Below are 17,752 nucleotides of genomic sequence, written 5' to 3' on the forward strand. Positions count from 1 at the left end.
AGTTTTGTGGCATACAGGCTCTTGTAGTAAGATCTAATGATTCTCTGAATTTCCTCTGTGTCTGTGGTTATGTCCCCCTTTTCATTTCTGATCTTATTTATTTCGTGTTCCTTCTCTGTCATTTAATTAGTTTGATTACTGACTGGGCAGCAAACATTAGACTGGAAATAGAAGAACATACGATTTTCGCAGGCCTATACCTGGTGACTTAGTGTCCTGAATTAGGCCCACATGCTAAAATACCACAGTCTCCCAATATACCAAAAACTATGGATCAAGGGTCCAAACAGAAGTGTTGTTGCTGTGAGCACATAAACCAGACAGCACTGGGCCTTGTTTGTTGTTCCTTCCATGGTCTATACCCCCACTCAACTGTGGGCTCCTTGAAAGCAAAGATTTTGACTGTCTTTCGTATTACACTATTCCTAGCTCCCAAGTAAGGTCTAGATCCTCAATAAGTATGTCATGAAAGACATGGATGGATGGATGGATGGATGGATGGATGGATGGATGCAATGGAAAATGTTGAGTAGATGGATTGCCAGCTTCACAGCTTCATGTGAACAGGGCAGCATCTTACAAGCCTACCTCCCAGGTGTGGGTAACACTTACTCAGCAGTGCAGGGGTTCTACATGATACCAAGCACAAGATCTAAACTGATCCTGCTTTCTGGTAACCTGACTCCAGTCTGAAAAGTGTGGCAAAGGAAATAAGCCCAAAGGAGGATGAGATAGGCAAGGACACATCTTATCATGTGTGGTACTCCGCTTAATTCCAGACACAAAGGGACAAGAGAACAGCCAAGCAGCCTACATGGTGCATTATGTAACACACTCTCCTCATCCAAAATCCTTAGGGCCCAATGGGTTTTTAAAGCATGATGTTTTCAGTATCCAGAAAGGCTATTAGTTGCTTATGATCTTTTGTGTGATATGCCTAGTAGACACTAACATCTGTATTAAGCAGATGCCTGACCATGCCACATCAGAGAGATGAGGAGAATGAACAGCTCCCATCCGCTCAGGGAAGATTAGGAAAACGGACTTGCTTAGAGAAGAACATCTGCTTCACAGAGCTTCAAAGACTTCAGAATCGCACACGATGGGTGGAAAATCTCATAACTGCGAGGAATCCAATGTAAGCTCGACAGGACTGGCCTTTGTCGTGCAGAAACACTAAAAAGCTTACTAATAAAAGAGTAAACAGGGACATGACTAGGATGAGACCCAGTAGGCTCTAAAATGCTTGTTAAGAAGGTCTGGGGCTGGAATGGCTCACAGGTTCTTGGTCCACAAGGCCAGGAGGATACGTGTAAAAGGAGCAGAGAACAAGGGAAGTAAGATGAGGGAAGAGAGTAGAACGGATGGACATCAGAAACTGTCTTCTCCTAGATGCTCTCCCTACCCCACACCCCACCCTCTCCCTACCCCACACCCCACCCTCTCCCTCTCCTACATCCCACCCTTTCCCTACCCCACACCCCACTCTCTTCTTACCCTACATCCCTCCCTCTCCCTACCCACACCCCACATTCCACCTTCTTCCTGTCCCATACCCCACCTTCTTCCTATTCCTGTATAACATAAGAAACCAGAAGGAACAGAAAGACCCTGTTCATCAATTACAAAGTCAGAATAGGAAACCACCATGAAACAGGCATTACAAACCATACCTAAAGATGCTGTATTAGATTATCAATTGCTAGGGTTCCCAAAGAAGTGGTATCACTATGTCACTAGGGATCAAATCCGTTCTCTAAGTTTCCATTCATCTCTATTGAAGGGAAAACCCCTGTGAACTCTGTCCACAGGGAACACAGTCAGGAATCCTTGGAGACAAGAACCTGATGTTTCTCTAAGTGAAGACAGTTGAGGGGGATACAGCCAAGAATACAATTGTTTGGTGTGCAGAAAGCAAGAGCATCCACCCCATATCTCATTGAAAATGTCTTTAGAAAATGCATGGTCTTCTTTGACATCTCCATATCCCAAGAAAGTAAAACTCCAAAAGCTCTGTTTTCCATGGGAAGGGCACCCACTTCCACAACTGTTAAGTGCACAACATTAACTATAGGCAAGATGTTGTTTATCAGGCTGCATGACTCTGACTTTCAGCAAGTTGATTAGCCTTTCTGTGCCTTTGTTTCCCTAACAATGGAGAGGGGAACTATATTACAGTTATGTAAGAATTAGAAAATCTTCTAATTTCAGCTGTTCTTGATGATAAACCGACTCGCACAGACAAACCCTGCACCACTATATGAACTCCTGCAGGGTCCTTCTCTGACTCCAGGTTCCTTACACATAGAGGCACCTGCCAACTTTTAAGAGCTCTAGAATTTGTGGGGCCCAGACACACTCACAAAGAGGGAAACTGACAGTCACACGAGAGGGGCAACCAGCCCCAGATCACACCGAGTCTCCAGGGAGCAGATCACACCGATTCTCCAGGGAGCAGATCACACCGAGTCTCCAGGGAGTAGATCACACCGAGTTTCCAGGGAGCAGATCACACCGAGTCTCCAGGGAGCAGATCACACCGAGTCTCCAGGGAGCAGATCACACCAAGTCTCCAAAGAGCAGATCACACCAAGTCTCCAGGGAGCAGATCACATCGAGTCTCCAGGGGGCAGATCACACCGAGTCTCCAGGGAGCAGATCACACCGAGTCTCCAGGGAGTAGATCACACCGAGTTTCCAGGGAGCAGATCACACCGAGTCTCCAGGGAGCAGATCACACCGAGTCTCCAAAGAGCAGATCACACCAAGTCTCCAGGGAGCAGATCACATCGAGTCTCCAGGGAGCAGATCACACCGAGTCTCCAGGGAGCAGATCACACCGAGTCTCCAGGGAGCAGATCACACCGAGTCTCCAGGGAGCAGATCACACCAAGTCTCCAGGGAGCAGATCACACCGAGTCTCCAGGGAGCAGATCACACCAAGTCTCCAGAAAGTAGGGTTTGTCCACCACAAGCCGAGCTCTTCGTGCCACATGATTGTCCCATAGAGGTAGCCTGTTGGTGGAAGGAACATTCCAAAGAAAGAGGCTCTGTGGCTTTGCCATTGTTTTATTTTGTCTTTTTAAATCTTTACGCAGCTGTGGAGGTCAGAGAACAGCTTTGAATGTCAGTCTTCACCTTCTACTTACTTGAGACAATGACTCTTGTTAGCTTTTGCCTGACCTGCAAGCTTCCAGGATTCTCTGGGTCAGTATTCCATCTTCCCCTATTCTACGCTGCCATGTACTGCCACCTCAGGTCTTTCGTGGGTTCTGGGGATCCAAATCCAGGTCCACGTGTACTTACATGACAAAGGCTTCACCCACTGAGTCACTTCCTCACTTCTGCTGTTTTCTTTTTGGAAAATGACAAACTACACTTGAAGCTAAGACTGATGAGGGAGGTAGATTGTAAGTGAGCCATTCACACATGTGACCTTGAAATGACACCAGGCTTCAGGTTCTCTGGCCAGTCCTGTTGCTGACCAGAGCTTTAACTTCATCCGTAAGATGCATTCTCAGACAACATGGCTTTGAAGGAATCTTCAGGAAAACTTTGGACAATGGGAACCCCCACCAACATCACACTCAATCCTGAATAGACATGTTTAGCTAGATTTTGTTTGGCTTGTTCTTAACTTGACTGCATAGCTAATTCTGGAACATTGGTTGTGATCATTTTGCTATACAGAGGAAAAAAGCAAAACCCATGGAAAAATTAAGTCTTTTTAAAGAAAAATAGCTACTGTTCATCTCCTGCCTCATCCCCAGAGATGCTGGGAATCTATCTCTTTGGGGACTTAACTGACAATATCTAAAATTAGCCCGGAAACATCGTAACCCCTCCCTACTGTCACTTCTAAGAGGTATTATAAATTAAAGAATTGTCAGTAATGATGATGGAATAACTCATTTGTTAAATTATGAACTGAAAAAGCAGGTTTACTGCCTTGTCTTTGAATATTATGGACCAGAAATGAAAACCCTGTCCTCTACCAAACAAAAGGGAGAAAGTAATTATCTGAGATGAAAAGACCCAGCCCATCACCAGGCCACAAAAGATGGGGTACATTGATCAGAGCGCAAGTACCAGGTCTGAGCAGAAAAGAATAGAGAGCCTGCATCATTAACTTCAATAGACTCTAAAATAATAGGATGCAGCCAGGCGAAAACACGACAAGATCTCATGTTCTCCCGTCCCTAAATTAAACACTCCCAGAACGCAATGGGGTAAGGAAATGCACTCCGCTACCAGGAAGCAGGGCTTTCAGAGGCACTAACTCTCTTCTTTCCGCTGTGAGATTTCAAACCCACGGGAAATGAAAAGGATTCAATAGCAACCTTAACACACTAATCCAGTTTTAATCAATGCTAACATTCATTGGTCTGCACACACTACAGACTGTTTAAAATAATAAGATGTTGCTGACAGAGACTCGCAGTGAGTTGCCCAGCCTTCTTCCTTCTTCTCTAACCTCCTGATTCCTTTGTACATAGTTTCCTATCTACCCATACATATATATATATATATACATACATATACATATATATACATATATATGATAGAATATAGTGTGCATATTTGTATACATATATCTCACACATATTCATATATGCATATTTCCCTACTGTGGTGTATATACAAATATCATAAACTTTAACACTGTGACCGTTCAGGAATGTTTTTTGTTTATTTTTCACACACTGGGCATTGAACCTAGGATACCACACATGCTGATCAAGGGTTCTACCACTGAGCTACATCCCCCAGTGGTTTGTTTTGTTTTTTGGTTCGTGTGTGTGTGTGTGTGTGTGTACACTCATGTCGTGGTGAGTGTGCAGTCGTCAGAAGACAACTTTTGGGAGACAGTTCTCTCCCTCTACCATGAGATCCTGGGTTCAAATGCAGGGCATCAGGCTTGTACAGCGAGGCACTTTCCGTGCTGAGCCATTTTGCTAGCCCGATCATTATAAAGCACACAGCTCAGAGGTACTGGGCATGTTCACAAGGGTGGACGTCATTACCACATCCAGCGGTGCAAATGTCACAGGACTGTCAGGAGGAAAGCTCATGCCCTTTAAGCTGTAATTCCACAGTCCTTTCTCTCCTCAGCCCACGGGAGCCACAAATCTGTTCTATCCCAGGAGATTAGCTTATGCTGGATATTTCATACAAGGAAGTCATCCAACATGCGACTTTTTATGTCTGGCTTAATTTGCTCAGCAAAACATTTACTAGGCTCATCCATGTATGCAGAAATCTGTTCTTCACCTGTTGGCTATACCACATCTGTTTGCCTGTTCACCTGTTGATGGACTGAAGATGCTCCCATTTCCAGCTGTTACGCAGGATGCAGCTATAAATGTTCACAGGAAATCTTACTGTGGATGTGTAATTCCAGTTCTTTGGGACAGATACCTAGGAGAAGAAGAGGGGCATGATCTCGTGTCTCTGGGGTTCACATCTTGAAGAGCGTATGAACTGTTTACAACACTCTGTGTTTTGTATTTGTGTCACGTCTCGTTTTCCCATTCGCCATGAAGTCCTCCGTGTGGTATTTGAATGTGGGCAGTCATTCCAACAGTTGCCAGGGTGCCATGTGTGACCGAACCACTCTTCTCCAGCCAGTCCCCCACTATCGAACAGCCGGCTTCTGCTTTCCCAATACTGTGACTAACAGCTCTGTGTCAGCTCCTTGCTGCTGTGACCTCTGCCAAAGACAATGGCTGAAGACAGGCAACAAGGCGCTCGGGAGTTATGTAGTCACAGCATGGGAAGGAACTGTGCCAGACCCCAGGTCACAGTAGTCATAAACAAGAAGCAGAGAGGAGACCATGCTTTACAAACTGGTCACACTGAGCCACACTAAGATTCACACACTCGGTTACTCACACTCGCATTTGTACACTCACTTGCTCTTGTATACTCAGATGCATTAACACTCACAATCAGTCACACTCACACACACACTTGCATAGTCTCACCAAGCTCACATGCTCACACATATTTACCCACTAACTCATACTTTCTTACATACACTTACAGGATTGTGTACGCAGATTCACACTATCCTCATTTACACACACTTTTTATGCAGATATTTACATACTTCTACTTTATACTTTCACACCCACACACTCATCAGTGCACACTCACATTCATATATGCACACTCATAGTCAGATTCAGAAATACACATTCACACACTTAGCAACACACTCACACACTTTGATGCACTGATATCCACCCACACTCAACACAGTCACCATTTCACACTCATACACTCCAACACATGCTCACACATTCATACACACTAACACATCAACACACATACTGACAAACGAGTTCACACACGTTCACATTCACACTCTCGCACATATTTAAACTAACCTAAGCACTCACACTCCCTCACCACTTGCTAACACAGTCATGCTTTCATGCTTACACACTTGCACACACAAGCACACTTTCACTCTTGCTTATACATGCACAATGATACACTCATAATCACATTTGTTTGCACACACTCAAACACACACTCACAAAATGCACACATTTGCACTCATATATAGTCACAGTCTCATGTTCATAGGTTCACACTTGCACGCAGATACATTCATCCTCACACACATGCATACTCTCACAGTCTCTTACATAATCACATACTTACAAACATACACACATTCACTAACACACTGTCGCACTCACATGTACACTCACATTCTCACATGGTCACACACTTATAAACACTTATTCATACACAACCATGCACATACTCAAACATACACATTCACACACCCACTCAAACACACATTCACACACTCACAGTAACACACTAATGCACATATTTTCTCACATACATGAACATTCATAGTATCATATTCCCAGTCTAGGATCACAAGTGACACATTTGGTTGTTGTGTGTTTTTATCTCAAAAGCTATAGTTTCCATGAAAATACAGTGGCAAGGCTGCCACCCCTCTGAAGCATGTAGTCTGGTGAGCTCAGAGATGACAGACAAGCAGACGGTGGAATGATGGATGTGCAGAGGGAAAGATCCCAGCCACAGCTGTGCAACCACTGAGGTTCTGAGACTGACTTCCTGGGAGAGGATGCTGGGCAGAAAGTGCCAACCTTCAAGGCAGAGACGGTAGCTCCATGATGGGGGTGAGCAGCATGACTGGAAAGAACAGAGCACGGGGAATCCTCAGGAGTGGGCACTGTACAAGAGGAACCCCAGGAAAGTGGCTCTCCCTATATTTCCTCTCATTTGGAAACAGAGTGTCACACTCTGGCCTCACACGCCTTGTTTGTGAAGGGATGGAGTTAAGAACAGAGCTGAGACACTCTTCCTGGGCTTCTAGGATCTGAATCTGGATCCCAAGATTTTTTCAACCCTGCATCAGACCACCACATGCAGTCCAACCACAGTGACTTATTGACACCTCTCCAGGCACCAGTTTCCTGGTCCACAAATAATGGGAGAAAACTGATAGCTGAATTCTGTCACTTTCCTTCATGTTGGAAAAATCCCATGCTGTGGTCCCTGACCCAGGCAGGAAAGCAGAGAAGAAAGCAGAACCAACCCCTTCTCAGGTGACCTCTTCCATCAAGCTCTTTCCTTTAACCTAAGGTCTGGAAGTCAACACTCTCCAGACTCAGACTTAAGACTTCATTCCACTTTAAAAGATTTACCTCTTTAAAAGATTTTAAATCCAAACCATAGTACTCTGAGTCATACCCTCAAGGTTAGCACTCTAACACATGAATTGGAGATGGTGGACATCTTTCAGGCCAGATCCTCCAGCACATAGCGTATCTGGCACAGTGCTTAGCATACAGTAAGCACTCAGAGAGTGGTACCAAGCATGAATGATGATGGAGATGCTGGGTCTCCATATTGGAAACTCCTTTGACAGGACGACAAAGGCCCAGATCAGTGCCTATCAGGAAGTTCCTTGGAGACAATAGGAAGAACTAGGGTTCAAAGGCCAATCATTCCCCCAGACAAATTCATGGAGCCATTGGCCTTGGAGTGAGAGCTACCCAGGTTCAAGCCCTCCAGTCAGTACAGCAGTAGGTACTGTTCACTTGAGCATCAGCCCTGATGAGGAGAGCCCAGCAGTAACACTGAAGAATGAAAATTCTTCCACTCCACGTGTGATGCTAAACCAGAGGTAAGCCTCAAGGGACTGCTCATTGGCAATCTGCTTGCCTTGCAAGCATGAAGACCTGAGTTTAGTCTCCAAAATTCACCATATGGATGTGGTGGCGTATGTTCATATTCTCAGTAAGGGAAGGTAGAGACACATGGGTCCCAGGGACACACTAACAGCAAGCCTGAGCCATTTGGGAAATTCTAAAATAGTGAAAAACGCCTCAAAAAATGGAAGAAAATGGACTTTGACTGAAAAGAAACAAGCCACGATTGTCCTCTGGCCTCCACAAGCACAAATCCACATGTGTGTGCACCCACACCGACTTGCACGCATATGCAAGCACACACATACACAATGACTTGCAGATCACAAAGCCAGAGGTGAGGCCGCAGCTTGGCAACTGGCGAATTGCTCTGGGTCTTTAAAGCTCTCAGCCATGCAGGTTCTTGATCCTGGTCTTCTGTCCTCAGAACATAGCTGTGTCGAAGGTAAACAGCTGATGTTTAGACCCCAGCCAAGAACATCACCCTCTCCTGTGTGCTCTTTGCTGAACTGGGACGCCTCCTCTCTCGGGCCCTCTGCCTCCTTTCTCCCTGGCATTCTGAGCAGCAATGAAAGTGAAAACCAAGTCAGCACAGAGCTCACAGTAGTGGCCTCTGAGGCTTTGCCTCCTGCCTGCTGTCCTCCTTTCCCCTTTCTCCTCTTTATTTTCTGCCCTCTGATCCTGAAATGCCTTCAATTCTCACCTCACATCCACTTATTAACTTTCTCCAGCCCTTCTTTGGTTTTCTCCAGTCAGAAGTGGGTGTCCTTTTCTCTCCCAGACCAGAGCATCTCATCCCTCCCAAGCTCCCCATTTATGTCCTAGACATTCCATTGCCCAGTAGTGGGACCATCCTGAACACCATCTTCATGTCCTGTCAGTTCATGGCTGCCTCTCTTCTGGACCAGAGAGAACCTCATGCACCTCACAGCTTGAAGCCGCAGGCAGCAGTGGAATAGTCAGAGAATGTGGCTAGGCTCCTCTAGCCGCAGGATTTGAATACTTGGCAAGAGTGGCCAATGTGACTCAGGAAACCACATGAGCCCCACTGCTTCGTTTTTCTTGGAACCGGTGTGTGGGTGTGAGCCCTCTGCAAGACCTCTGAGGCTCAGCAGTGCATCCTACGAGAAGAGAACCAGCTGACCTGCACAGGGCACTGTAGTTTCCACAGAACTTTCCTTACCTGATGCACACCCTGGGATGGGGACCGGCCGATGGTAGTACGTCTTTCTGACATTCCACTGGGCAAGGGCTCCTGCCCTTAATTCCTTCTATAAAGACCCTATCCCCATCAGTTACCTGGGGGCTAGAGCTTCAATACATAAACGGGAAGAGATCCAGATCATGGCAAGAGGGTAGAGTGAGATGGAGGAGGAGATAATGCAGGGAAATGGAGACCAACATGACGAGTAGTCTTGCAACAAACACTAGCAGAAGAGTCTCTGCCTGGAGGCAAGATCCCTGCGCCCTCCTCTGCCTCCTCTGGAAATAGGTCCTGACCCACCTCCTCTCTGGGTCTCAGTTTCCCTGTCTCTAATATCTCTAGGATACTATCAGGCTCTCTTAGAGGTAAATGCTCCTGGATCTCAAGACCAAGCTAAGAAGATTTCAAAAGGCCTTCAGGGGTGAAGGAAAGCAGACAAATGGCAGTGAGGATAGAGGCTTTAAACCCTTTCTGAAGGACACCTGAGAGTCTCAGCGAACTCATGAACAAGGGAAGGGGCATCTCCTCTAAACCTCAGGAGCAGCATGACCGTCTGCCTCCACTTCACTCTCAAACAAGTTGAACTAGACATGACTTTGAGAGCCACTCAAGACAAAGGCTGGCATGTTTTCGAAAAAGCTGTTTCCATGAGGTGGACCACTGGATCTCACCCACAAGTCACATTTCCTTTGGTTCTATATACCACATCCACAGAAGGGTAGAAGAGACGTAGGGTGCAAGAGACAGGAGACAGCAAGGGAAGTGGCTTCATTGAGCCTGTAGGAAGAGGGAGAGTCTGAGAGGACCTAAGAAGATCTCCTGCCTGCCTGTACTAGGGTTGGGAGAGGAATTGGCCAGGGAATGAGGTAAGTGCCAATGTACCCAGGGTTGGAGAGGAAGGCATGGGAAGCTGAGGGCCATCAGCATGAGAAGCTGAGGGGCGTCAGCATGGGAAGCTGTTTCTGGAAGGCAGTGTGGAGCTCAGGAGGACTTTGAGCAGGGCAGGAACTCAACTCAGCTTGTTTTGTTTACTCCTTTGTGTTTTGAGGGGCTGGAACTGGACCCTGATATAGAGAATATACCCATGGTCTTGTTCCTCATCATCCACCCTTATGAGCTCTCCTCTCACTGTCTCCCATCTTTGACGGAGTTTTAGTGCTAAGTCCCACCAAGTCTCCGAGACACGTGTAAAATGAGCTTGCGGCCATTGTTTTGCAGAATCAAACAAGGAGCAAAATTACCTCTCTCGTTTTGGAGACCTGTTATAACCATAATACTTAAACATGCTGAAGATGACAGCAGGAAATAAAACAGAAAACAAAGTTAAATGTGGACATGAATTTTTAAAATCTTAACTAAAATTCTGGCAATTTAAATTCAGCAATGTAGAAAATACCTGAGGATCAAGGAGTCCCACAAGATTCAGATAATCCCTTAAGGGTGTGCATCTGTCAGATAATCCCTTAAGGGTGTGCATCTGTCCTAGCCAAACTGTGTCAGCGAAAATTCATATACTGAAGCTAGAACTCACAGCACCCCTGAATGAGACCATGTTTAAGCTGAAATAAGGTTGTAGGCCTGGATCCTAAACCAGTGGGATTGCTGTTCCTGTGAGCTGGAGGGGAACATCTGTAGAGACATCAAAAGAAGACCACTGTCTCTAAAACACTCTTAGAGGCTTCTGGAGAACCAACCCTCCCACATCTGGATCTCAGACTTCCAGTCTCCAAAGCACCAAGAAAATGAATTTCTGTTGTAAGCTACTCAGTCTTTGGGGTTCATGATGAAAGCTTGACCAAGCTAGCAAAATATGGCAGCAAAAATAAGTTAATAAAAAGGAAATGGCTCAGTGAAGTGTTTTTCTCACAAGCAGGAGAACCTGAGCTTCAATTCTCCCCACAACCCACCTAAAAGTCCAGACACAGAGGCATGTACCTGTAATCCCAGAAATGGAAGGACAGAAGATAAAGACAGGGACCCTAGGCAGCTTGAATGCCATCTAGCCTCTTCTACTTGGTAAAGTTTAAGCCCAATGACAGAGTCTCTCCCAAATAAAAGGTGGGAGGTTCCTGAGAACTGACAGCCAAAGTTGACCTCTGACCTCTATACTCATGAAATACATATATGCATGAACATATCAAAAGCAAAAAGCCTATGTCGGGCAATAAGGGAGTATCTCAGTTGGCAGAGTACCTCCCTGGCATGTATGAAACCTCAGGACAGCATAAGCCAGGTATGGCAGCATGTACTTGTAACTACAGCCTTTGGGAGGTAGGGAAGGCAGATCAAAAGTTTACGATCCTCCTTGACCATAGAGTGAGTTCAAAGTTATCCTGGTATACAACTGACAATCTATCCCAAAAAGAAAAGAAAAAAGAAGAAGAGAGGAGAAGAGAGGGGAGAGAAAGAGAAAAAAGAAGGGAGAAGGGGAGGGGAGAAAAGGGCAAGGGAGGGGAGAAGAGGAGAGGAGGAAAGGAAAGGGAAAAAAGAGGAGGAAAAAACAATTAAAATTATCAGTACACTAGAAAAAAAGTTTCTAAAATCAAACTTCTTTGGGGACTTTCTGCGAAGGATAACAGACCGATAGAGAATATATAAATCCTAACTGTACAATGAATTTTCACCGATTCACAATTATCTGAGTTCCCCCCTTTGCCAGGCCAATCTCACAGAACAACTGGCCATTGTGCTCACACACTCCGAAGTGTGAGTCCTGTCCAGATACTGACGGGCAAGTGCAAATGTGTGTCTGTTGTCTTTAGCTTAACTTTCCACATTTAAGTCAGCCTCAGAGATAGAGGTGAAACAGGAGTGGGGTTACACCCTGATACAAGTAGTCAGCCCATCCTGCAAGCCACTGAACCCTCTCACTGATCTGTAAAGAGAGATCTGTCATGCATCAACTTCTTACGTGCCCACGGATGTCTCTTACTCTCTGCTCTGTCTCACTGAAGCATACTTCTAGACGACTTCAGAATGTATCTTATTGTTGGCCCAGGTTAGCCTCATATTTCCTATGTAGACAAGGGTAATCTTGAACTTCTGATACTCCCGCCCTCATATACTGAATGCTGGGCTCACAGGTGAATGCTGGCATAGGAGAGGTGCACTACCCCACCATGGTCAGACTTGAACATGTTAGTAATTGAACTAGAAATGAACTACATCCCCAGTTGAATCTTACTGTGTAAGAGATGAATCCCAGATTCTAGCCCCCGGCCAGGATACAGCAGCTCCCCACCACGCCAGGTGGGGCAGGGGCAGGTTTCAGCTAGAAGTGGGTAAGTACAAGATGATGATACGGGAGAGGGGTAGAGGTGGAAAGAGTTGCACATATGGGAGAGAGGCAGATTCGAAGAGGTAAGAGCACTGAGGAATGGGCTGCAGCAGGTACCCTCCTGCCATCCAGGGCCAGAAGTCTGGGTCTGGGCTCCTGCTGAGGGCATGACTTGGTCAGTGACCCTGATAAAAGCAGAGAGGATAGGGCTATATAGAGTTGGCCCTGCTCCTCGCCAGCTGAAGCACTCAGGAGAGAGGGCCCTACACCTCAAATGGGCACCACAATAACCTGACCCTGTTTTCAGGGTCATAGGTGAGCTGACCCTGAGGATGTGAGACCTGGAGAGCAGGTCATGCCTCTCTCACTTGCCATGTGGCAGCATGGGTGAGAGAAAGATGCCCTCCTCCCCTCACCCCTTGCCACCTGCAGCAGATGGGGAACCTGGTCCAACCTGTCACCAGGAGCTGCAGCTGCTGGAGAGCACACCTGCACAAGGCCTGGGCAGCACAGTTGAGTTGGCCCTGAGGACAGGGGCACAGGCGAAGCAGCCCTGAGGGCCTGACAGGGGCATAGCTGGTATGGCCTCTCTAGTCTGCTGTGTGGTGGTGGACATGAGGGAAAGATGTCCTCCCGCATCATCCCTACTGCCTCCCGTTGGTGAGGGAGCTGAGCTGTCTATCAGCTGCGATGCTTTGGAAAGTGGGCCCTGCACTTCATCTGGACGGCACAGCAGAGCTGACCCTGCTGGTGAGAGCGCGGTGAGCCAGCACCAAAAACACAAGCACGAGAGGCCCAACCACCCCTCATATGCCACAAGGTGGCATGGGTGGGCGAGAGACACCAACACATTGATGTCTCAGGCAAGTGACAGAGCTGTCCCTGCCCCACACCAGCTATAATCCTCAAGAGAGCAGGCCCTGGGCCTCACCTGGGCAGCACAATAGAGCCAATCCTGCTGGCAAATGTGTGGGTAAGCCAGCCACAAAGCTGTGAGCATGGGGAAGCTGTCCCCACTACTTGTCTGTCAAGCGGTGGTGTGGGTAGGGGAGAGACACCCCCCCCTTACCTCTTGGCTACAGATGAGCAAGCTGACCCTCCCCCTTACCAGCTGCAGCACTTGGGAAAGTGGACCCCACACCTCACTTGAGTGACACATTAGAGCTGGCCCTGAAGGGGCAGGTGTGGGAGAACCATTCCTGAGGACACAAAGGCAGGAGATATGGTCCCACCCTTACACATCTCACACTTCACTACTAGGGGCGAACTAGGCAGGGCAGTGCTGGAGAGCTCACACCAGTGGTGAAGACACAGGAGAGCTGGCAGGTAGACCAACCCTGCAACCACCAGGCCCAGAACCAGGGTTATGTGTTAGCCCAATGCAGGATCCACCCTGCCTGTGATCTGTTGGAGCACAGGGCTGCAGGATCTCCATGACACGGGGTAGAACAGGATGTTCAGGAAGAGACGCTGGGCCCAGAGCCAACGGTGTAGCAGAGACCAGGGGCTTAAACCCAGACCAGAGGTTCTTTGGCATGAACCCTGCATGGAAGAATGCGTGGATAAAGAGGTTTACTGCGTGACTCACTGTGTCACGGTGCAATTTCCATGGCGAGAGTTTCCCTTTCTCCTTTTATCATTTTTTTCTCTTAAATTTGATTTTTTTTTTATTCTGGGGCTAGAGGTGGGTGGGATGGGGAGGCATGATGGTGAAAGACACAAAGAATAAATAAAAAGAAAGTTAAAAAAAAACAACCTGCTAGCTTTCTTATCTAAGGATTCAAGAAGAGTATTGTGCTAGATAGTTTAATTGTTGCCTTGACATAACTAAGTGTTACTCTGGAGGAGGGAATCTAAGTTGAAGAATTCCTCAATCAGATTCTGGCCATGTCTACGCGAGATTGTCTTGGCTGGTGTTTGACGTGACAGGGCCCCAGTCACTGTGAGCAGCGCCGTCTCTGGGTAGATGGGCCTGGGCTGTATGAGAACGATGATTAAGATTGAGCCAGAGAACGAGACTGGGAGCAATGCTCCTCTAAGGTTTCTGCTTCAGGTCCTGCTTGAGCCTCTGCTCCAACTATCCTCGACGTAGGACATAACACTGCACCGTAAGCCTTTCTCCCAGGTGGTATCTACTACAGCAACAGAAAGTGCGAAATGGAATTGTTCAGGAGAGCGCCATAAATAGCGCCTGCAGGAACTCTGCTAGTTGCTTCTTTAGGACCTGTCTCCTGAAACAGGGGCTAAAATCTCCAGCGTCTCAGTATGAGCAGTGCTCAGGACCTCGGTTCCCCGTGGGACCTCAGTCAGGAACCGTGCTCCTCCTCTCATGATTTTCCCACCAGCCCTACTCACAGCCGGTTGGTCCCACCTCCTGCCCTCCCTTTATCTGGTAACACTAGCAATGTGTAAGACATACCCAGTGCCCCAAACACATCAAAAACTTAGCAGTTCATTTCTCTAGCACAGCCGACTTAACTCCTGGAACCTCGCCCCCACCCCACCCTACATCTAATAGACATCCGCGTCCCATCCTGAGCCAAGCGAAACCCTCCCTGTGGTCTCCCACAACCGGGAAGGCAATTCTTCTTTACAACATGTCCTGAACGCCTAATTCCATCCCTACGCTAGTTTCAATAAGAATACAGCATTTTCACATTTTCAAATTCCCTATAGATCTCTATTTCAAGTGAAAATGGTTATAGAACAAGATGGGGGAGGGGTGTCTAAAAGAACCTTCTGTCTGAATGCACCTGCCTCTTCTTTGTCTTACAGTCTTGGAAGGAGACTTCTGTTATAGAACACAACCCCATAAATGTGTCTAGTTTTCAAAATTCATGCTTAAAAGCATTTACTTCTCTATAGCCTCTCTCAGATGTAAGTTCTGGTTTGGCCTGGTAACTTGCCTTCTCTGTAAGTTCTTCTACATCTATCAGCCACCCTTCTCAGCAACAAAGCACCCCTTTTATTCCCACCTCCAAAAGAGATGAATCCTTTCTCTTTAAAAAAAAAAAAAAAAAACCTGACACACCAGCATGCATGCTTAATCCCAGCACTTGGTGGATAGAGACTAGCCTGGTCTACACAGTGAGTTCCACAGCAGCCAGAGCTGTGAGACCCTGCCTCAAGTGAAAGATCCAGATATTTATGAATCTTATTTATATAAATAAATATATATTTATTTACCTCAGAACAAGTCTATCAAGTTTATCAACCTATCCATCTGGAATTAACATTCATTTTCATCAAATTTATAAATTAATATGAAAGGATTTGACATCTTTACAATGTTATGATATTCCATCATGAACATGGAATATATTACCCATTTATTCAAATCTTCCCTTTATGCTGTTTAATTGGATTTATTTTTTCTTCCCCAGAGGGCTCCTTGACAAACTGACTCCTGTGGACAGGGCCTTACGTTCTATTCTGTTTCGTGATTGGCATCTGCTGGTGGGGAGACATGAGATGGGTCCCATAATTGCTTTGTGTCTGACCATCGTGCAGAAACACCTTATTAGTGCTCACAGGAGGTTTACCGGTGTGCTTGTCTCTCTCTGGGGTTGACCCTGGCGCTGACGTGTATGGACAGCTTTATTTGTCCCTGCCAGCCCTCACACCTCTGCATGTGTCTGCTAACGCTGACAGTTTTGCAGGCTAAGAGTTTGAGATCGATGTGTGAGAGTCTGCATCCCTTTTGACTTACACCCATCTCCATGTGTCTCTCTTCGCTCCACATCTATCTGTAACTTTATTTCTTCTTACATGGGTGCTATTAAGAGACAACATGAAACTCAACTGTTTGTTTAAGGAGCCTGTCTTCAAATATAGTCACATTTTGAGGTTCTGGTGATTGAGACTTCCATAAATAAATCAAGGACACAGTCTGTCTATTACTGCCTCTTGCTGTTTGTTCACGCGTAAAAAGGATTGGATTGGTGGCTGATAACTATCTGAACTAGGGTTTTCAAGGATGCTGAGATGCAGAGAGACTCTGTCTTGTGTTTTATTGTTACAACATTATCAGTGAAGATGGCCTGGCATGGGATCAACAGTGCAGACTGGGGATCACCACTCCTCAGTTCATGGGCACAGACTCAGCTCCTATTCTGAAAATGCCACTGTGTCAAGAAATGAGGACACAAGGGACCAAGTGAAATGAGCTTGAACAGCATCACTGTGTCATCCCTGGGATTAAACATAGCCCTGGACGAGTAAGACAGAATTGGTTGAGTAGAGACAATCAATCCCTTAGGCCTAAAAAAGTCTTTAAGTTTCCTTTGCAGTAGGGTGGGGTCTGAATGTCCTACCTGTTGGGGTGGGGAGAATTCTTGTAATGAATTTCAAAGACGTCATGAGCAACCCACGTATCCGACAACATGAGACTGGATAATTAGTGATGCTTTCCCACAGTGAATGAGTAGATACCCTGATAATTGGTAGGACCAGGGCAATATCAAGGAGGAAAATCAGATCATGGTTATGACATTAGATAGTTTCAAATACTGTGAAACAATACTTGTAGGCATATGCATGCTGGTGCAATGATAGGTTGGGGGATGAGCAGGGATGGTAAAGACCTCCTCCAAGAGCTTTCCCTGTTCTGGGGCGGGGTGGCTCTGTGGAGGAGAATGGAACAGAACAGAGAGTCACAGGCAGATTTCTGAGGTACTAGCGATGCTGAGTGTCAGGACAGAGTGGGTCATCTACCTGGCACATTCCTCATGTCTTGTATCTTTTGAAAGTTATTTTCTCACAACTTTTTGCAATGCGGTTTATATCTTCAGCTAGAGAGAGCACTCTTAGCTCCCACATTTATTGAAGATGTTGGCTTCCCCCACTAAGCTGTGAGGATGTTCCTCCTTGAAGCTTCTGATACCAGCTTTGGAGATGTTTTTACACAGGAGGGAACTCTAGCAAGGGACGATTTGAGTGCTGCTGAGAGAGGTAGGGACTGTGGAAGTGGTATTTATCTGACTCTTGTGTCCTCCTAAGGACAAAAGAGCCACCTTTAGTTTTGAGCTGCAAAGCTCTAGATGGCTAGCCCAAACCAGAAAGAACCAGGTT

This window comes from Chionomys nivalis, chromosome 11 (assembly GCF_950005125.1).
Source record: "Chionomys nivalis chromosome 11, mChiNiv1.1, whole genome shotgun sequence".
Lineage (NCBI taxonomy): Eukaryota > Metazoa > Chordata > Mammalia > Rodentia > Cricetidae > Chionomys > Chionomys nivalis.